Source organism: Scyliorhinus torazame, chromosome 11 (assembly GCF_047496885.1).
Source record: "Scyliorhinus torazame isolate Kashiwa2021f chromosome 11, sScyTor2.1, whole genome shotgun sequence".
Taxonomy (NCBI): domain Eukaryota; kingdom Metazoa; phylum Chordata; class Chondrichthyes; order Carcharhiniformes; family Scyliorhinidae; genus Scyliorhinus; species Scyliorhinus torazame.
In genome coordinates, this window is record NC_092717.1 from 169397052 (window position 1) to 169419776 (window position 22725).

The following is a 22725-nucleotide window of genomic DNA, read 5'->3' on the forward strand; positions in this document are numbered from 1 at the left end:
GTCCGGTGAGCAGGGCCACCCCCTCGCCACGGCAGGGTGTGTGTGAGCAGGGCATGATGGTCGGCCCACATTGTGAAACAAAGAAACAGAGTCGCCACACTGAGGGTTTAAAAATTTGTCTCGGACAAGTCTACACCACTGCCCTACTCTCCCGATGGTGCCCCTCCCTCCCTCCCTCCCCCTCCATCCTCCAATGCCTCTCCCGCACCCACACATGCATACTCCCTTCCTTACCCCCTACCTACCACCTCTCCCCCAGCATGCCCTCACAGTGATCTTTGACGTGCTTGGCCTTCCTTCCTCTACCGCTGTGTCTAGGTGTATACCCAGGATGCACATTGAACAAACATAGAACATAAAACATTCAGTGCAGAAGGAGGCCAGTCTGCCCATCAAGTCTGCACCGACCCACTTAAGCACTATCCCCGTAACCCAATAACCCCTCCTAACCTTTTTGGTCACTAAGGGCAATTTATCATGGCCAATCCACCTAACCTGTGGGAGGAAACCGGAGCACCCGGAGGAAACCTACGCAGACACGGGGAGAACGTGCAGACCAGCAGGGAATCGAACCTGGGACCCTGGCGCTGTGAAGCCACAGTGCTAATCATTTGTGCTACCGTGCTGCCCAGAGGTGGTGGCAGCCAGGTGCTCATCATGTCCTGTGGGCATCCTCTGGGGCCAGAGGTACTCAGCTCAATTGATGGCGACAAATACACAGCCATATCACCCTGTTCCAGCTGCTGACTGCGAGACACGGCTTCGTCAGAGAGGTGGAATTCGGGGGAGCTGGTGGCTCCCTTCGCCAGTCCATTGGGTGGGTCCGGGTTGTCATCCAGCGCCCCCTCCTCTCGGTTGATGTCCATAGGGTCCTGGGGTTCACCTCAACCAATCAACTCGATTAAGTCCCAGCTGTCCCTGCATCATGTGGCTGTGCCAGCCCTTGAGGCTCCCCAATGTCCTCGCCATGGTGTTGGCGCCCTCGGCAATGCTCATCCGTGACTGGGATACTTTCTGTAGTGCCTCAGCAATGCCAACCTGGAACTGGAACAAGCTCCGCAGTGCCTTGGCCATTCTCATCTGAGACCAGGACATGTCCTGCAGTGCCTCATCAAGGTCTGCCTGGTACTGAGTCACATCCCCCAGCGTGTTGGACAGTCTAACGAGGCCCTCAGCCATGGCCGTCACCGACTGCACCACGCCTTAGACACCTCTACTAATGCTGCTGACGTCATGCACCAGGCTCTCCACTGCAGCCGCCACCCTAGCAGTGTTGGCCTCGGTCTTGAATTGCCTGCGCCTACAGCCTCTGGGACTCCTCCAATCAGCTATTGACCTGCTCAAGTGTCGCTGACATCTCTCTGTGACTATCACGGCCATATTCTAACTTCTGCATCATCTTCAGGTAAACATGTTCCAGAGGCTCAGCATCTGACTTGCACCCAGCTGGGTCCAGGGATCCAACAGATCTCCAACTGCTGTCTTGCCTGGGCATTATTGCCTCCACCTGATGTGCATCTGCGACTGTGAGGTAGAATCATAGAAGTTTACAGCATGGAAACAGGCCCTTCGGCCCAACCAGTCCATGCCGCCCAGTTTTTACCATTAAGCTAGTCCCAGTTGCCGCACTTGGCCCATAACCCTCTATACCCATCTTACCCATGTAAATAGAATCATAGAAGAGTGCTCACCAGAATGTGCCCCAGAAGCCTGAACAATAACATTGCCCACCGAGATGCGTTCTCTGTGCTGGTGGAGGGTGGGATGACATCTGTGATGCATCCTCGGAGCTCTCATAAGAACATAAGAATTAGGAACAGGAGTAGGCCATCTGGCCCCTCGAGCCTGCTCCGCCATTCAATGAGATCATGGCTGATCTTTGTGGACTCAGCTCCACTCTCCGTAATGCCCGTACACCATACCCCCGAATCCCATTATTCTTTAGAAAGGTATCTATCTTTTTCTTAAAAACGTTTAAAGAAGGAGCCTCAACTGCTTCACTGGGCAAGGAATTCCAGAGATTCACAACCCTTTGGGTGAAGAAGTTCCTCCTAAACTCGGTCCTAAATCTACTTCCCCTTATGTGGAAACAACCTGCCCGCATCTATCCTATCTATTCCCTTCATAATTTTATATGTTTCAATAAGATCCCCCCCCGCATCCTTCTAAACTCCAATGAGTACAGTCCCAGTCTACTCAACCTCTCGTCATAATCTAATCCCCTCAACTCTGGGATCAACCTAGTGAATGTCCTCTGCACTCCCTCCAGTGCCAATATGTCCTTTCTCAGGTAAGGAGACCAAAACTGAACACAATACTCCAGATGTGGCCTCACCAACACCTTATACAATTGCAGCATAACCTCCCTAGTCTTGAACTCCATCCCTCTAGCAATGAAAGACAAAACTCGATTAGCCTTCTTAATCACCTGTTGCACCTGCACACCAACTTTTTGCGACTCGTGCACCAGCACACCCAGGTCCCTCTGCACAGCAGCATGTTTTAACATCTTACCGTTTAAATAATAATCCATTCTGCTGTTATTCCTCCCAAAATGGATAGCCTCACACTTGGCAACATTGAATTCCATCTGCCAGACCCTAGCCCATTCACCTAACCTATCCAAATCCTTCTGCAGACTTCCGGTATCCTCTGCACTTTTTGCTTTACCACTCATTTTGGTGTCGTCTGCAAACTTTGACACATTGCACTTGGTCCCCAACTCCAAATCATCTATGTAAATTGTGAACAACTGCAGGCCCAACACTGATCCTTGAGGGACCCCACTAGTTACAGGTTGCCAACCATAGAAACACCCATTTATCCCCACTCTCTGCTTTCTGTTAGTTAACCAATCCTCTACCCATGCTACCACTTTACCCTCAATGCCATGCATCTTTAGTTTATGCAGCAACCTTTTGTGTGGTACCTTGTCAAAAGCTTTCTGGAAATCCAGATATACCACATCCATTGGCTCCCCGTTATCTACTGCACTGGTAACGTCCTCAAAAAATTCTACCAAATTAGTCAGACATGACCTACCCTTTATGAACCCATGCTGCGTCTGCCCAATGGGACAATTTCCCCCCAGGTGCCCCGCTATTTCCTCCTTAATGATAGATTCCAGCATTTTCCCTACAACCGAAGTTAAGCTTACCGGCCTATAATTACCCGCTTTCTGCCGACCTCCTTTTTTTAAACACCTCTCCTCAGAGGTGGTCTTATAGGAGGCAGGAGGAGGGGACCTCACCTGATGGGCTGGCGCCGTTAGCTTAAGGACCTGTGGAAGGATGAACACATGGTCATTGGGATGGATGGGTCAGTCTGAATGGCATTAACAACTCACACTTGACAAGTCCTCTGGGTGAGATCCGGTGGATCCTCATCTCATCAGTGCAGAAAGAGTACTCGCGGATCGGGACACCATTTTTAAAGGCATCCAGATCTGTCAACCCCACTCCCCCTACCTCAGCGATCCTACCACAGCCTCCGGACCGCCTCACTTCACCCAACTTGCCTCTTCCAGGGTCATCGAGCCCCACCTCAACCCACCTCTTATGGCAAGGCACCCTCTGGCTCAACCCCTGACATGGGCAATCTGGCATCTGGGCAGCACCGGTTGGCACTGCCAGGGTGTTTGTATGGCAGTGCCAAGGTGCCCAGGTGTCAGCGCTAATGCCAGGGTGCCACTCTGTCCTGCCCCGACCACCCAAGGGTCTACAATGGTCTGGGGAACTCCCCAGGTGTCGTTACGACTAGTCCACATTTGTGTGGACCAGTACTAAATGGCACCTTGGTGAAGTCTCCCAGGCCAGGCCATCAGGTCACGTGTGGTGAGAGAATCCGGTGAATGCATATTTAAATTAGACTATTGGTTCATTTAAATATGCAAATCTGATTCGCGCCCAGCGAGGGTAAAATCCAGGTCGCAATGTCTCGCGAGGTTCGGTTGAACCTTGTGAACCGCAATACCAAGTCGGGTGCGACGAGGCCATTAAATCACGCCCAATATAAATGAAAGTATTTGATGTAAATGCAGATTCCAACATCTTTTCCCCCAAATAATATTGGTGGAAGAATTTTCTCGCCAATATGTATGCCTGAGCAGTTCGCATGCCATGGGCAACACGGTGGCACAGTGGTTAGCACTTCTACTTCACAGCGTCAGGGACTTGAGTTCAATTCCAGCTGTAGGTGACTGTGTGGAATTTGCACTTTCTCCCCGTGTCTGAGTGGGTTTCCTCCAGGTGCTCCGGTTTCCTCCCACTGTCCAAAGATGTGCAGGTCAGGCGGATTGGCCATGCTAAAATTGCTCCTTAGTGTCCAAATATGTGCAGGTTAGGTGGGGTTGCAGGGTTAGGGCAGGTGATTGGGCCTAGTTAGGGTGCTCTTTCAGAGGTTTGGTGCAGACTCGAGAGGCCAAATGGTCTTCTTCTGCACTGTAGGAATTCTATGTGTGTATCTGAAGTAACTGCCACGACATGGAACAGAAGGGGACGGATGCATCTCATTTGAACCAGCACTGAACATAATTAGAGTTGTATGCATAAGTTTAAACTGGGGCTTCCGGTGGTGGCCATGAGCTGAGCGGTCGCATAAAAGGTGGCTCTGACATAACATCTTCGACTACAGCCTTCTAACCCCAGCAAACGGGCACCAAAAGTACCTACAAACCCCAAGCCTAGCTTCCGGCAACCACACTGACAAGAAGAATGGGAAAAAATCAGCCGCCGATGCGAAAAGCCAGCAAAGAAAGGGGAGGGAAACCTCAGCCACACGCGGTGGAATGAAACCAGGGTGGGCCGACCCCACAGAGCTCCCAGCGCAGACCCAGGCGCTGATGGACAAGCTTACGGGCTTTATCACCTCCGAGCTTCAGTGACACAGGGAGGAATTGAGAAGAGACCTGCTGGCAGCCGTCAAAACAGCAGTGGAGACTACGACGACCCCCCATGAGGGAAGCAGTCTCCAAGATGGATCAGATGCTAGAAGCCCAGGGACAACAGCAAGAGGCCACTATGGACCAAAGGGACCGGATCACAGTGCTCGACGCCGAGGTGGCGAGTCTGATCAGAACTCAGAAGATAAAGTTGACGACCAGGGGAACAGATCGCGTTGATAGAACTTGAGAATCGTGGGTCTGCCGGAAGGAACAGAGGCGAGGAACCCAAAGGAGTACACAGTGGCGATGCTCGGGAAGCTGGTCGGCGAGGAAGGCTTCGCCAAGCCCCCAGAGGTCGACTGCCCACAGGGGGCTTTGGCAGCGGCCCAAAGTGGGGGAGCTATCGCATGCAATGATCGAGGGGCTCCCCAAATACCAGGACAAAGAGTGGATCTTGTGGTGGGCGAAAGGCGCGAGAGGATGCAAATGGGAAGGACGTTCCATCCGCTTGTATCAAGACATTGAAGAAGACCTGGTCAAAAGTCGGACCGGATTCAAATGACAAATCCGCCCTGTACAAAAGTGGGGTGCGATTTGGCATGCTGTACCCTGCCAACCTATAGGTTACATACCACGGGAAGGAACATTATTTCAAATCTCCGGAGGAAGCCAACAAGTTTGTCCAGAAGAAGGACTGGGCAAACAGTGATAGAGCACAATGGCATGAACGCAAGCTTCAAAAAGAAGAGAGGGGTATGTAATGATATGTATAGACAAGGAAAGGGTTAATTATTATATCTCAGTGTAACACAACCACTAGAGGGCAACACTAGATCCCACTATAAATATGAGAACTCAAAGGATCTTGGGGCTCTTCCAACCAGGAGTGACTAGACAGTAGAGTGTAAGAGAGGTAGATCACAGCATAGTTTAGCAGATGCAGTTTAAATTAGTTATTACTTTAATACAGATTACTTGATTACTAGTTATAGTTCTGTGGAGGGTGCAAACTCAATATTAATCAATCGTTATTCAATAAATCAGTTTTGCTTTAAGTTAAGATTGGTGGTTTCTTCAGAATCACACCATCAGACCATTCTGGATTACAAAGCAGAGTAACGATACATTACCAAAGAGTAATATAACATAGTACCAGGTCATTGGCTACAGAAACTAGCTCGCATAATCTAGTAAGATTAGAAAAAAGAAAAAACTAAGAAGCTATTCGATTTGAGAAGCATCATCCTCAGACTGCAGAACTTCGAAGAATCCATAATTGATAGATAAAGCTCAAGCTCCTCAACACCTAAGGATCACCGGTAACTTAAATGTAAACTGGCGTTTGTTCAAAATTCCATATTTATTTAGAAGCTTTCCATTTGAATAATGCTACCGATGCTCGTAAAATTGCTCTGCTACTAACTATGGCTGGTCAACATGCAATTGAGATTTACAATTCCTTTCAGTACACGGAGGGTCAAGACAAAACAAGTTTGATGTAATTCTTTCAAAATTTGATGACCATTGTAAAATCCAAACTAATCATAGAATTTACAGTGCAGAAGGAGGCCATTTGGCCCATCAAGTCTGCACCGGCTCTTTGAAAGAGCACCCTACTCAAGCCCACACCTCCACCCTATCCCCATAACCCGGTAACCCCACCCAACACTAAGGGCAATTTATCATGGCCAATCCACCTAAGCTGCACATCTTTGGACTGTGGGAGGAAACCGGAGAACTCGGAGGAAACCAACGCACACACGGGGAGAACGTGCAGACTCCGGACAGACTGTGACCCAAGCTGGGAATCGAACCAGGGACCCTGGAGCTGTGAAGCAATTGTGCTAACCACTATGCTACCGTGCTGCCTAATGAAACGTTTGAGCCTTTTATTATTTAAGAAGAGATTGCAAAACAAGGCTGAATCGTTTAACAGCTCTGTTACTGATCTGAGACTGCTAGCACAATCCTGTAACTTCTCCGCACTGAATGGTTCTATGATTCCGGACCAAAGAATGTTTGGTATTAATGATGAACAGCTTAGAGAAAGATTACTTCGGCAAAAGGATCTAAATCGAGAAATTATGATTGAAATGTGTCTTGTTCATCAACAATCAAAACATCAATACCAAGAATATTGTCTCCGTGTAAAGGGCGTGAAACTTCACCAAGAGGTAGAGTGTGTTAAGGCAGTGTCGCAGATGAAGAAGATGCACGTTTTGGATAGTAGCCATCTTGCGCACACACATTGTAAGCCTGCACATGCGCACTTCATAAAAAGATGCGAGACGGACGAAAGCCAATCTGCGCATGCGCAAAGAAGTGTCGTGCATAATGACGTCAACGTCATGACATGTTCAAGGTGTGGAACCTCCCACTTACAAAACAAATGCCCTGCCAGAGGAAAACAATGCTCATAATGTGGCAAATTAAACTATTTTGCTGCTCAGTGCAGACCACACTTGCATTTAAATCTACTAAACCGATTTCAAGATAGATTAATGTAAGAAGTGTTGAATCCAAGGAAGATTTGGAACAGAATTTTTCAACAGACACAGATGGTTACTCTCTGGAAAACACTTTCTTTGTAGGAATCATAGAAAAATGTGATAACTCCGCTGAAGTAACATCACCTCTTAAATGAATAAACTCTATTAATTCTGGTTGCAGCAGTCAACACATGGTGATGGCGAAAAAGAGGAAGCAGTTGACGGCCATTTTGAATGGCCCATAAGCGAGGGCAGGCTCGAGTGAAAAGGGCCAGGCCCATAGGGTTGGTATAGTTTATCCCACAGGAGGGGGGGCATCTCTGCCCACCCCATCCGGATAGTAACAGGAAACGTGAGGGGCCTCAATGGGCCGATGCAGAGATCCAGGGCGCGATTTTCCGGCCTCGTCGCGTTCTCGCTCAAGCGAAACAAGGCCGGTTAATAGTGGCAGAGGCCAAAAACGAGTTCTGCGGCAGGTGCCAAACAGTTTGCGATGCAACCGGCCCGCTACCGTAGCCAAAATCGGAATCTCGCCGTGGCGAGAAACCAATTATCACCACTTAAGCCCCATTTCCATACAATTAATGAGAGCTACCTCTTATCCAACGGTCATCGTCATTCAGGAAGTAGTAGCCGATGAGTACTCCTTTTTAAAAATGTGAACCTGGCGGATGGGCTTCTGTGGGGAGCTGAGAAGGTGAGTAGCCATGTTTGCTCACAGGCAAAGAGCCCGGGAGGGCTGGGCTTGCTGCCCCCATGCTCGGGTGGGAGTGGTGGTCCCTTGGCTGAGGGTGGGGGACACGCCGCAGGGGTGGGTCTCCATGGGAGGGTAGGGGGAGATGCTGGGGGAGGGGGAATGGGGGTGGCACCAGCATGCCAACCCCTGGATTGTGTACACGTTCCGGGGGCAACCCTTATCCCTGCCCATCTGCCAGAATCACGACCAATAACCCCCACCGACTGCCGAGGCCTCTGGCAGTGCAGCTGAAGGCCTCTAGGGAATTGGCAATAATGGTTAAGTGAGCATTTCACACAACACGTGTGTATTGCTGTGGGTGGACAGGTCATGTAGCATGTGGGAGTCATTGCCTAGCATCCCAATCAGACCGCAATGCCTGGACAACTGCGGGTGGCAACACCACAGACGCAAGAGCCAACATCCAAACACCCAGGGAATAGGACACAGCTCCGGGGGAAATGTCTTGGCCAGAGGGTGGGTGAGTGGCATGGTGAGAGGTCCAGTGCCCGGTCAGGTTGATGTTGTGAGTGGGCGTCTGGGGTACAGGTTCTGGAGCCCGGTGAGGAGGGCCCGCTGTGGCTGGGTGTGCATGAACAGGGCGTTCCGATGGGGGGTAGGGGCGCCATGCAGAATCATAGAACATAGAACATAGAACAATACAGCGCAGTACAGGCCCTTCGGCCCACGATGTTGCACCGAAACAAAAGCCATCTAACCTACACTATGCCATTATCATCCATATGTTTATCCAATAAACTTTTAAATGCCCTCAATGTTGGCGAGTTCACTACTGTAGCAGGTAGGGCATTCCACGGCCTCACTACTCTTTGCGTAAAGAACCTACCTCTGACCTCTGTCCTATATCTATTACCCCTCAGTTTAAAGTTATGTCCCCTCGTGCCAGCCATTTCCATCCGCGGGAGAAGGCTCTCACTGTCCACCCTATCCAACCCCCTGATCATTTTGTATGCCTCTATTAAGTCTCCTCTTAACCTTCTTCTCTCCAACAAAAACAACCTCAAGTCCATCAGCCTTTCCTCATAAGATTTTCCCTCCATACCAGGCAACATCCTGGTAAATCTCCTCTGCACCCGCTCCAAAGCCTCCACGTCCTTCCTATAATGCGGTGACCAGAACTGTACGCAATACTCCAAATGCGGCCGTACCAGAGTTCTGTATGACCTCCCGACTCCGGAACTCAGTCCCTCTACCAATAAAGGCCAACACTCCATAGGCCTTCTTCACAACCCTATCAACCTGGGTGGCAACTTTCAGGGATCTATGTACATGGACACCTAGATCCCTCTGCTCATCCACACTTTCAAGAACTTTACCATTAGCCAAATATTCCGCATTCCTGTTATTCCTTCCAAAGTGAATCACCTCACACTTCTCTACATTAAACTCCATTTGCCACCTCTCAGCCCAGCTCTGCAGCTTATCTATATCCCTCTGTAACCTGCTACATCCTTCCACACTATCGACAACACCACCGACTTTAGTATCGTCTGCAAATTTACTCACCCACCCTTCTGCGCCTTCCTCTAGGTCATTGATAAAAATGACAAACAGCAACGGCCCCAGAACAGATCCTTGTGGTACTCCACTTGTGACTGTACTCCATTCTGAACATTTCCCATCAACCACCACCTTCTGTCTTCTTTCAGCTAGCCAATTTCTGATCCACATCTCTAAATCACCCTCAATCCCCAGCCTCCGTATTTTCTGCAATAGCCTACCGTGGGGAACCTTATCAAACGCTTTGCTGAAATCCATATACACCACATCAACTGCTCTACCCTCATCTACCTGTTCAGTCACCTTCTCAAAGAACTCAATAAGGTTTGTGAGGCATGACCTACCCTTCACAAAGCCATGCTGACTATCCCTGATCATATTATTCCTATCTAGATGATTATAAATCTTGTCTCTTATAATCCCCTCCAAGACTTTACCCACGACAGACGTGAGGCTCACCGGTCTATAGTTGCCGGGGTTGTCTCTGCTCCCCTTTTTGAACAAAGGGACCACATTTGCTGTCCTCCAGTCCTCTGGCACTATTCCTGTAGCCAATGATGACATAAAAATCAAAGCCAAAGGTCCAGCAATCTCTTCCCTGGCCTCCCAGAGAATCCTAGGATAAATCCCATCAGGTCCCGGGGACTTATCTATTTTCAGCCTGTCCAGAATTGCCAACACCTCTTCCCTACGTACCTCAATGCCATCTATTTTATTAGCCTGGGGCTCAGCATTCTCCTCCACAACATTATCTTTTTCCTGAGTGAATACTGACGAAAAATATTCATTTAGTATCTCGCCTATCTCTTCTGACTCCACACACAATTTCCCATCCCTGTCCTTGACTGGTCCTACTCTTTCCCTAGTCATTCGCTTATTCCTGACATACCTATAGAAAGCTTTTGGGTTTTCCTTGATCCTTCCTGCCAAATACTTCTCATGTCCCCTCCTTGCTCGTCCTTCCTGCCAAATACTTCTCATGTCCCCTCCTTGCTCGTTGGGGGAATGCATGGTCCCGGGGTGGGAGACACCGCTGTTTGTAAGTCTAACACCCTCTCCCAATGCCTTACAGACACTGAACACTATGACAGGGATGTTGGACGCAGAGGTTGCCTTAGTTGTGCTGGTGCTACGTGATGCAGCCAGATGCTGCGACGTCTGCAGATGCTCGAGGCAGACCCCGCCCCACACCCTGAGGACCAGGCCACCCATCAGGCTTGGGAAATGTCACTCAGTACCAGGCTAACCTTAATGAAGTGCGGCGGCTATGTCCCACTCTCAGATGGGAATGGCCAAGGCGCTGCGGAGCTTGTCCCACACTCAGATGGAAATGGCCGAGGCGCTGTAGAGCTTGTCCCAGTCACAGGTGGGCATTGCCGAGTCACTGCAGAGCATGGCCCAGCCCACTCACTGGGGGATGTGTCCTAGTGACTGAGGAGCATCGCCGAGGGCATTGACACCCTGGTGCAGACATTGGGGAACCACCAGGGCCAGCAGAGCCAGATGATGCAGGGGCAGCTAGGGCTCGAACCTGCTGTCCATCCATCCCAAACTGGGCCCCAGGGATTTAAGGCTCTGACTGGGAGGAGGGGGCACTGAGTGCCAACCCGGACCCTTCCCATGGGGCGGCGACGGTGGCCACGGGCAGCAATCATACTCACGTTTGATAGGATGTCCAGATGGGACCCGGTGGTTCCTCACCTCAGCAACATCCGCAACCTCCACTTTGGTGAAAGCCCTGTCCTCGGCAAGCCTGGTTACCTCCAGGATCCGCTCTTCGAAGGAGGTGAGGATTCTCAAGTCCGGCAACCCACTGCCAGTCTGGGCCCCCTCCCCCTCTCCCGCCGTTATGGGAGAGCACATCATGTGGACACACAAAAAGGGCATCGTTAGCCACACACGTGGTTCACAGTCGTGGGGTGGGAGTGTGAAGGGAGGGTTGGCATGGAGGGAGGGTTTAAGAGGTGTCTACTCATTTGTGCTGCCCGGTGTAGGTCATTGACCTTCTTCCAGCACGGGAGTCCAGTCTGCCTCGTCACAATCCCGGAGTTGACTGCTGCCGCTACTTCATCCCAGGCAGCACTGGCTGCCTTGTGGCTCACTCTCCAGCATCCCCCGGGGGAACAGGACACCCCTCCTGGCATCCACCGCGTATAGGATTCTCCCCAGGTCAGCATCCCCAAATGGTCTCCTCGGCGCCATTGTTGCGAGCTGGCTGGGGTTGGCCGAGCAACTGCAACTTAAGTGCTGCTCGACCTTGTTAGGGGGCTGGTGAGGGCGGTGCCGGTGAATCAGCTGGTGAGCTGTCATTTGGGGTGAGAAGCCTATGAGGCCTCATTAAGTGGATCAATTAACGTTGAATAGCGTTGTCGGCCTCGCTGGGCCGAGCTCCGGGAAGCTCGTAGCTATTCCCGCTTGCTAAAGTACTTCAACATTTTTCCGGAGAATCGAACCCCAGAGTCCTTGCCCACCTCAAGAGTCTGAGGGTGCTCACAGCCTTTCTATAGGAAACATATCTAAGAGAGAGGAGCCAGTAGTGATCTCATATTATTAATACACATGATCAATGTTTGTAAAAGTAGTACAATCAATTCAACACTAGATGTCTCACTATCAGATGGTATAAGAAAGATTTTCCCGCTCTTTGAGGGAGAGTGTGCTCAGGAGAGTGCACAGACAAGACATAGAATAGCTAGAGAGAGAAGTTATAAGTTATTTCATTATTACATTGTATAGTTAGTTAGTTATCTTTACTGCATTTTATTTATTTTACTAGTTGAGTATTAAGTACAAAGGACTCACAAATATTATTTATATTACTCATTAAATGATTTCATCTTTAAAAGAAGACTATCGTTCCTTTCATCAACTTGGCTGGTTCAAAGAGTAATATATGTATTATGTAAGGTAATATAACATGGTACCAGAGTGATTAAAGCTTTTCAGAAAGTCTAGTGAAGATTTAGAATTTAAAAAAAATTTAAAATTGGAATCAACTATTCGACTACAGACATCATCGCAACATCAGAAACTGCGACAAAAATAACTTTTCAATGGACCAAGTTCAAGCTCCATGACATCTAAAGACCACTGGTCATTTAAATTTGAATTGGAAATTGTTCAAACAACAGTTTCAGCTCTATTTAGAAGCTAGTGACTTTAATGCTGTACCAGAAGCTAGAAGAATTGCTTTACTTCTGCCCCTGGCAGGACAGCAAGCAATCAAAATCTTCAATTCCTTTAATTTTAATGCTGGTGAAGATAAAACAAAATTTAATCAGGTTATACCGAAGCTCAATGAACATTGCAAGAAGCAGACCAATAAAAATTTAGAACGATTACAATTTCACAGAAGAGTTCAAAAAGTTGGTGAACCGGTGAATAATTTCATCACAGATCTCAAACTCTTAGCTAAAATATGTAACTGTGCAGATTTACATGATTCACTTGTAAGAGACCAAATAGTTTATGGCATATTTGATGATATGTTCAGAGAAGCATTAATTCGGCAAAATGATTTAACGTTACAAATCGCGATTGATAAGTACATCTCTGTGGAACAGACCAAAAGTCAGTATTTAGCATTTTATCCCAAGGAAAATAGCGCAAATCTCTACCACGAGGCAGAGAAAATCAAAATGGTGTCGCAGGCAAGGCAGAAGACTGTGAGGTGTGGAAGCTATCCTTTGCAAGCATTTTTGGGCTCTGCACATGCACACTACGCACAGAAAGGCGGGACGTTGAAGAAAAAGTCTGCGCATGTGCGTACGTCACTAATACATCATGATGACATTGTGATTACGTGTCACAGGTGTGGCAACACCCAATTAAAGGGCAACTGCCCTGCTTTTGGTAAACGCTGTTTGAGATGTCAGAAGTTAAACCATTATGCTTCTCTGTGTCAATCATCCGCAAGTTGCATTCCTCCTGCACAAAAAAAATATTACAAAGTGAGAGCAGTGGACAAAAAAGAAGAAATCAACATACACGAAAATTTCACAGAAGGTGATGATCTTCATTGGTGTGGTTGAATCGTCCATCAAGAATGATCTGCAAGCAAGCAAGAATCATTTTAAAGCAACAAAGCCAGCTCATCAAGAATATGAACAAGATCTTCAAGCAACGAAAGATCAAAAAGTCAATGTCGTTAGCAACGAATGGATGACTACTGTGTACATTAACACAATTCCAATTACTTTCAAACTGGACACAGGTGCCTCTGCGAATCTTCTGAATTCCAAGGATTAGTCCAAGATAAAAGTCATTATGAGATGATACCTCCAGAGTGCTCATGAAGAGATTATAATGGCAATCCCATTTTCTCACATGGTTTGGGCTACCTGAGTGTCACAAACAGGGACTTTCAAAAACAAATAAGATTCGAGATAGTAAATGATACTCATTCATCTTTACTTGGAGCTCAAGCGTGCAAAAATTTGAAGCTCATTCAAAGAATTTTTCTGAATACCTGTCAGTCGACTATGCTCAAAGATGACATTCAACAACTCTTACAGGAATACCCTGATGTATTTCAAGGTATGGGTACGTTACCTTTTCAGTACAAGATACAACTGAAGAAGGATGTCAAATCGGTAATCCATTGACCTAAATGGGTACCTGCTCCTCTTAAAGACAGACTAAAGGCTGAACTTTCAAGATTGCAAGTTCAAGGTATCCTATCAAAGATTACTCAACCTACTGACTGGGTTAGCTGTCTAGTCTGCATAAAAAAACCTACAGGTGAGATAATCATGAATTCATAGAATTTACAGTGCAGCAGGAGGCCATTCGGCCCATCGAGTCTGCACCGGCTCTTGGAAAGAGCACCCTACCCAAGGTCAACACCTCCACCCTATCCCCAGTAACCCCACCCAACACTAAGGGCAATTTTGGACACTAAGTGCAATTTATCATGGCCAATCCACCTCACCTGCACATCTTTGGACTATAGATCTATAGATCCGAAGGATCTCAATCGCAATATAAAAAGAGAGTATTATCCAATACCAAAGAAGGAAGACATTACTGCAGAGATGGCCAATGACAGAATTTTTACCAAACTTGATGCGTCTCAAGGTTTTTAACAGATGCAACTAGAAGACTCAAGTAATTAGAAGACATAGAAGGTGTTCGGGTTTATGTTGATGTAATAACTTAGGCCAGGCCTTTGAGATTGGCCAATTAGAATACAAGTTCCCTGATTAGTGGCCCAATCAGGGAACCCCTTTCTGTGTGTATAACAGGGACTGCCAGATCCTCTGCACTCCCGGTGTAGACAGCAGACTGAATGGTCATGGTTGTTCAGCTGTTGGGTTTGTAAATAAAAGGTATTCTGATGACGTGACTTCTGCCTCCGTGAACTTATTGCAGTGGCGATGAGGAAAACGGAACGATCCGAAGAAACCTGCTCGTCAGCAGCTGCCGCATATTGAGGGTAAGCCACTGACAGGCAAAATGTCTTCATTTGGAAAGTTGGACCCTTTTGACCCTGCAGTGGAAGACTGGGCCCAATATGTAGAGTGGATGAAGTACTTCTTTAGAGCAAACAATATAATTCTGGATGAAAAGCAATGTGTGGGCCAGCAGCCTTTGCCATTACATGCAGTCTAACTTTTCCGGAGGCACCGGACACGAAAACTTTCCAGGAATTAACGGACTTAGTAAAAGAGTACTATGACCCTAAGCCACCTCTGATTCTGCGAAGGTACCTGTTTTACTCCGCATTCCGAGACACTGGGGAGTCAGTTACAAACATTTTAACAAGATTAAGGCGATTAGCAGAGGCTTGCGAATTTGGCCTGATGCTAAATGAGATGCTCCGAGAACGTTTGATATGTGGAATAAATAATTTAGCAATACAGAAACGTCTGTTAGCAGAGGATGAGCTGGATTGCAAACAAGCATTGCAGCTGGCTTTATCCTTAGAAAAAGCGATAAGCGGAGCGCATGAGTTACAGGGTATCCGATGGAGGTAGACGTCCATACCAGTGAAACTAAGTTAAGGGACTACCGCTGGGGGATAGGCAACTGCATAGCCACCCTCAGGAACAAAGCGGATACTAAGTTAACCAGGCCCACTTGCAGAAGCCCTCCCAAGCAAGGGACAATTAGGTCCAGCCAGACGGAAGCCCCTGCAGCCTTTCGCCCGGCAAAATATTGTAGTTGTTGGCAGAGATCGGAGCCAGAAAGGAGAAATAGAAGCCCAAAACCATCATCTTGGAGAATGTCAAGTAGGCTGGGGTACAGGAGAATGCATATCCTAGAAACTCCACATACCTCCGATGAGGAACAACTAAATTGTGTAACGTTGGTGAAATCAAAACCCATTAAGTCATCCATAAGGTTGAATGGACGTCCCACACTGATGGAAGTCGACACTGGAGCAGCCGTATCAGTGATGGGGGAAACAGTATTCAATAAAATTTGCACTGGAATCCAACCCTTATTCCTAACGAGGATCTTGGCAAAACTGAGGACATACACAGGGGAACCACTGAGAGTGTTGGGCACAACGCATGTAACTGTGGCCTATGGAGAGCAACTGGTTAGGCTGCCTTTAATGATAGTGAAAGGTGTGGGGCCAAGCTTATTGGGACAAAACTGGCGAAAAGAGATCCTGCTGGATTGGGTAAACATTTTCCAGCTGGAAAATGGCCGCCTGAGTGAACTCATGTGCAAATACCCAGAGGTTTTCCGAGAAGGGCTCAGAGCAATAAAGGGAGCAAAGGCGACATTGCATGTAGATCCAGAGGCAGTCCCAAAATTCTACAAGGCCCAACCAGTACCCTTCGCATTAAGGCAGAAAGTCATTTTGGAAATAAAACGATTAGAGCGTGAGGGAATAATAAAACCGGTCCAGTTTGCAGAGTGGGCGGCACCCATGGTGCCTATCCTTAAGCCAGATGGCTCGGTCCGCCTTTGTGGCGATTTCAAAGAAACGGTTAATCGCCACAATACCCAGTTCCCCAGATTGAGGATTTGTATGCAAAGCTGGCTGAAAGACTCCTATTCTGGAGCTGGGACCTACTACTGGCGGCGTACTAGTATCAACTGGAGCATCGGCCAGGAACCCGGGTGACAAATGCCGATGCACTAAGCAGGCTGCCATTACAGGACGCCCCGCCATTAGTACCCAAAATAAAGGAAACGGTGATGACGTTACATTTCCTGGACACCCTTCCAGTAGCCGCACAAAACATTTGTTTATGGACCCAAAGGGACCCGGTTATAAGCTGGATATGAGCCACGCATATCTACAGCTGAAGCTGGATGAAGAGTCCCAAAAATTCTCAACGATAAACATCCTGAAGGGCCTTTTTCAGTATACAAGATTACTCTTCAGGGTAGCTTGTGCGGTATTCCAGAGGACAATGGAGAATATACTGTAGGGCTACCACAAGTCACCATTTACCTGGACAACGTCTTCATTACAGGAAAAACAATGGCAGAACACCTGTAAAACCTGGAGGAAGTCCTTAGGAGGATTTCAGCAGCAGGCGTGCGCCAAAAGAGGGAGAAATGTGTTTTCCTAGCACCTCAAGTAACCTATCTGGGGTACAGGGTTGACAAATCAGGGCTACACACTTTGGAGGATCGGGTGAGGGCCATTAAAGATGCCCCCACCACAATCCAGGAGTTAAGGTCTTTTTTAAGACTGGTGACATATTATGGAAAATTCATACAGAACAGAGCATCCATCTTGGACCCCCGACACCAATTACTAAAAAAGGGGCAAGTCTGGGAGTGATCCATCCGCCAAGACCGGGCTTTCAAGAAGATAAAAGAACAACTTCCCTCCGAGAACGTCTTGGCACACGACCCCAGGAAAGAGTTGGTGTTCACGTGCGATGCGTCTCCTTATGGCATTGGTGCAGTTTTGGCACACAGAGGGCAAAACAGACAGGATCGACCTATAGTGTTTGCTTCCAGGACGCTGGCAGCAGCAGAACAAAAGTACGCCCAAATTGAAAAGGAAGGACTGGCTGTGATCTTTGCGGTGAAGAAATGTCACCAGTATTTATACGGGAGGAAATTCACTATAATTACAGACTACAAGCCATTGCTGGGTTTGTTGAAAGAAGACAAAGCAATACCACCAATAGCTTCGGCCTGGATCCAACGCTGGGCCCTACTACTGGCGGTGTACTAGTATCAACTGGAGCATCGGCCAGGAACCTGGGTGGCAAATGCCTTTGCACTAAGCAGGCTGCCATTACAGGACGCCCCGCCATTAGTACCCAAAATAAAGGAAACGGTAATGACATTACATTTCCTGGACACCCTTCCAGTAGCCGCACAAAACATTTATTTATGGACCCAAAGGGACCCGGTTATATCAAAAATAAAACATATGGTGCTAACTGGGAGATGAAAAGACCGATCCAGGCGGAACTCTACCCTTACTGGAACAGAAGAGAGCAGATCACCGTGGAAGACGGGATCCTGCTATGGGGGGCTTGAGTAATAGTTCCAAATCAAAGCCGTCGAGCCATACTGGCTGAGCTACATCATGGGCACCCTGGAATCTCAATAATGAAGATGCTGGCCAGAAGCTATGTCTGGTGGCCGGGCCTGGACACAGACATAGCGGAATTGGTAGATCGGTGTAAAAAATGCCAACAAGGGCAGAAGGTGCCACCGGCATCCCCGCTGCACCCATGGGAATGGCCAGGTAGACCATGTCGCGACTTCATGTCGATTTTGCAGGCCCGATTATGGGTTCAATGTTTTTTCTAATAGTAGACGCCCATTCCAAATGGCTGGACGTCCATAAAATGAACTCTGCAAATTCAACAACTACCATTGAAAAACTCCGCACCTCGTTCGCAACTCATGGTATCCCGGAGGTGTTAGTTTCGGATAATGGATCGGTTTTCACCAGTCAGGACTTCACAAAATTTATGAAGTCGAATGGCATTCGGCACATAAGGATGGCACCATACCACCCGGCATCAAATGATTTGGCAGAGAGCCGACCAGACCTTAAAAGTCTGGTTGAAGAAACAGTCAGCAGCATCATTGGACACCAAACTATCGCGCTGGCTATTTAACTACAGAACAACCCCACACACCACAACAGGAATAGCACCGGCAGGGCTACTCATGGACAGACAACTCCGAACCCGGCTGAGTCTATTATTCCCGAGTTTAGGTGGCAGAATAGAGCGGCACCAAGAGGCACAATGCAGGGGCCACGACAACACTCTCCGAGAAAGGCAGTTCAACACGGGTGAAAATGTATGGGTCAGCAATTATGGGAATAGCCCCACATGGGCAGCAGGAACAGTCAAGGCCAGGACAGGACCTGTGTCATATGAGATACGTGTGGGAAAACATGTAATAAAGAAACACCTGAACCAGGTGCGGGCCTCAGATTTGTTTCCTCCTCCGGAGCTGACTCAGACCAGTGTACCAAGGACCGTGGAGAGCCCTCCCTGACAAACTATTCACGGCCCTCCGACACCACATCGGACTCGGATATGGACACCTTGGATGATGTCGCAACTGTACCCTGCCCCTGGAGGAAAGGGGCGAACCGCCCTCAGGCGCTCACATTGGAAAAGACGGGCGCCTAGCCGTTATACCCCCCCCCTATGTCGGAAGCCGAAGTGGAGGAGCTGGACCCAGTGCAAAAACGAAGCAGGAGACCCATGAGTCACGAGGCCCACGGGGGCTCCTCGGATTTTGGGGGGGAGGGGTGTAATGACTTAGGCCAGGCCTTTTGAGATTGGCCAATTAGAATACGAGTTCCCTGATTAGTGGCCCATTCAGGGAACCCCTTTCTCTGTGTATAACAGGGAGTGTCAGATCCTCTGCACTCCCAGTATAGACAGCAGACTGAATGGTCATGGTTGTTCAGCTGTTGGGTTTGTAAATAAAAGGAATTCTGGTGACGGGACTTCTGCCTCCGTGGACTTATTACAGTTGACGACATCATCGTCTGGTCAACAACACCTGAAGAGCATATGAAACATCTTTGGGAAGTATTCAAAAGGATTAATGAATATGGTTTGAAACTAAACAAAGCCAAATGAATGTTTGCTGCCTCCTCTTTGAAATTCTTCGGTGACAACATCACAGCTGAAGGAATAAAGGCGGATCAAAATAAAGTGCAAGCTATCAACGCAATGCAAATTCCTAAAGATAAGAAGGCAGTCTTACGCTTTCTCGGATTTATCAACTTTCTTGGAAAGTTTATTTCAAATCTAGCTAACAGAACAACTGCACTACGTCAACTGATTAGAAAGAACACAGATTTCAGCTGGACTGAAAAACATACTGAAGAATGTACAGATTTAAAACAACAATTTACAAGCTCCGTGCTTATCATTTTTTGATCCTACAAGACCTACTAAAATCTCAAAGGTTGCTAGTAAAAATGGCATAGGTGCTGTTTTACTTCAACAAGACCATTTCAATAATTGGGTTCCTATTGCCTACGCGTCAAGATCCATGACTGAGATTATTGCCCTCACGTCAAGATCCATGACTGAGACGAAGTGTAGGTACACTCAAATTGAAAAGGAGTGTCTTGAGCTAGTTATTGGGATTTCCAAATTCCACGACTATGTTTATGGTCTACCCAAGTTCACAGTAGAAATTGACCATCGTCCACTTGTTATTGAACAAATCTTTAATGATATGACTTCCAGACTTCAATGTATGGTGATGAAATTAAGAAGATATGATTTCACACTAAAATACAGACCTGGTAAAGAGTTAGTAATTGCTGACACCTTATTTAGATCAGTCAACACTGAAATTCCTCAAGAAGAATCGATAAATGATGTTGATTCTCAACTGCAATTATTCAGAGAGTTACTTCCTGTCTCTGATGTAAAATTTCAACAAATTTGCATTGAAACAATGAAAGATGCTACTTTGATGAAAGTCATACATCATCTTCAACTTGGATGGCCGAAAGGTAATTGTCCGCAACACCAAAGCATTCAGTCAGAACTGACTATTGTAGATGGTATACTGCTGAGACAAGATCGCATTGTGATTCCACAAAGCATGAGGTCTGAAATGCTTTCTAGACATCATGAGGGTCATTTAGGCATTGAAAAATGTAAACATCGTGCCAGACAATCGATCTATTGGCCAGGTATCAACAATGATATCTCGGACATGATGTCATCGTGTTCAACGTGTCAGTCGCATCAAAATCATCAATGCAAAGAACCACTGCAACCACATGATCTAGTAGCTTCACCATGGATCAAGTTTGGTGCTGATATCTTAAACTTATTTGGTAAGGACTATCTCGTAGTCATTGACTATTTTTCCACTTTCCTGAACTAGTGAAATTGAAGGACATCACATCCAGTACTGTCACAAAGGCAGCAAGGAAATATTTGCCAGGCATGGTATTCCTCGTATCAGCGTGTCTGACAATTGTCCATGTTTCTCAAGTCAGGAATGGCAAGAATTCTCATTGAAGTACAATTTTGAACATGTAACTTCAAGCCCTCATTTTCCACAGTCCAATGGAAAAGTAGAGAAAGGTGTTCACATTATGAAACAGCTACTTAGTAAATCAAAAGATTCACAAACTGATTTTTATCTAGCTTTTCTCAATTACATGACAGCACCTTTATCAACAGGATTATCTCCATCTCAAATGTTATACAACAGAATTTTGAGGACGACTCTACCTCAGTTACATTTTCCTGATCCTGAACAACATTGCACCGTGAAGAAAATTCAACAGAAAATAAAGCAGCAGAGATATTTTGATCTACATTCAAAAGAATTGTCTACTCTATCTGAGAATAGTACGAAGTCTTACAACACCAGGTTAAAGTCCAACAGGTTTGTTTCGATGTCACTAGCTTTCGGAGCGCTGCTCCTTCCTCAGGTGAATGAAGAGGTCTGTTCCAGAAACACATATATAGACAAATTCCAAGATGCCAAACAATGCTAGGAATGCGACCATTAGCAGGTGATTAAATCTTTACAGATCCAGAGGTGGGGTAACCCCAGGTTAAAGAGGTGTGAATTGTCTCAAGCCAGGACAGTTGGTAGGATTTCGCAGGCCAGATGGCGGGGGATGAATGTAATGTGACATGAATCGCAGGTCCCGGTTGAGGCCGCACTCATGTGTGCGGAACTTGGCTATAAGTTTCTGCTCGGCGATTCTGCGTTGTCGCGGGTCCTGAAGGCCGCCTTGGAGAACGCTTACCCGGAGATCAGAGGCTGAATGCCCTTGACTGCTGAAGTGTTCCCCGACTGGAAGGGAACATTCCTGCCTGGTGATTGTTGCGCGATGTCCGTTCATTCGTTGTCGCAGCGTCTGCATGGTCTCGCCAATGTACCACGCTTCGGGACATCCTTTCCTGCAGCGTATGAGGTAGACAACGTTGGCCGAGTCGCACGAGTATGTACCGCGTACCTGGTGGGTGGTGTTCTCACGTGTAATAGTGGTATCCATGTCGATGATCTGGCACGTCTTGCAGAGATTGCCATTACAGGGTTGTGTGGTGTCGTGGTCACTGTTCTGAAGACTGGGTAGTTTGCTGCAAACAATGGTTCGTTTGAGGTTGCGCGGTTGTTTGAAGGCAAGTAGTGGGGGTGTGGGGATGACCTTGGCAAGATGTTCATCGTCATCAATGACGTGTTGAAGACTGTGAAGAAGATGACGTAGTTTCTCCGCTCCGGGGAAGTACTGGACGACGAAGGGTATTCTGTCGGTTGTGTCCCATGTTTGTCTTCTGAGGAGGTCGGTCTGTAGCCCTTTCGGGATCTTGTCTGCTTTCTTGCATCTTTGTAGAAACTTAATGTCAGTGTCTATATGCGCGATCTTCCTGGAGATCCTCTCCACTTTGAGCCAATGCGCTCACCCCAGTCCAACGCCGGCATCTCCACATCATGGCTATCTGAGAATGATACTGTTAGATTAAGACTTCCTTCAGGAAGTTGGTCTGACATTGCTCGCATAATTAGGCAATTCTCTCAAAGACTTTATCTGATAAGAACTTCAGATGGAAACATTCTGAGAAGAAATCGAAAAGATCTACTTCAAGTCACAGATACTTTGAAGATTTTTTCTAATCTTGATTTGAACCAGACAATTTCAAAACAAATTGAACAGCAAA

The 22725-nt window shown here is 47.3% G+C and overlaps 1 protein-coding gene across 1 annotated transcript in view; it reads left to right on the plus strand.

Annotated features, from left to right (window-relative positions):
- The window catches only part of necab1 (N-terminal EF-hand calcium binding protein 1), a 362049-nt gene that overhangs the window by 322310 nt on the left and 17014 nt on the right, over positions 1 to 22725 (plus strand). The gene's annotated exons all lie outside the window — the stretch shown is intronic.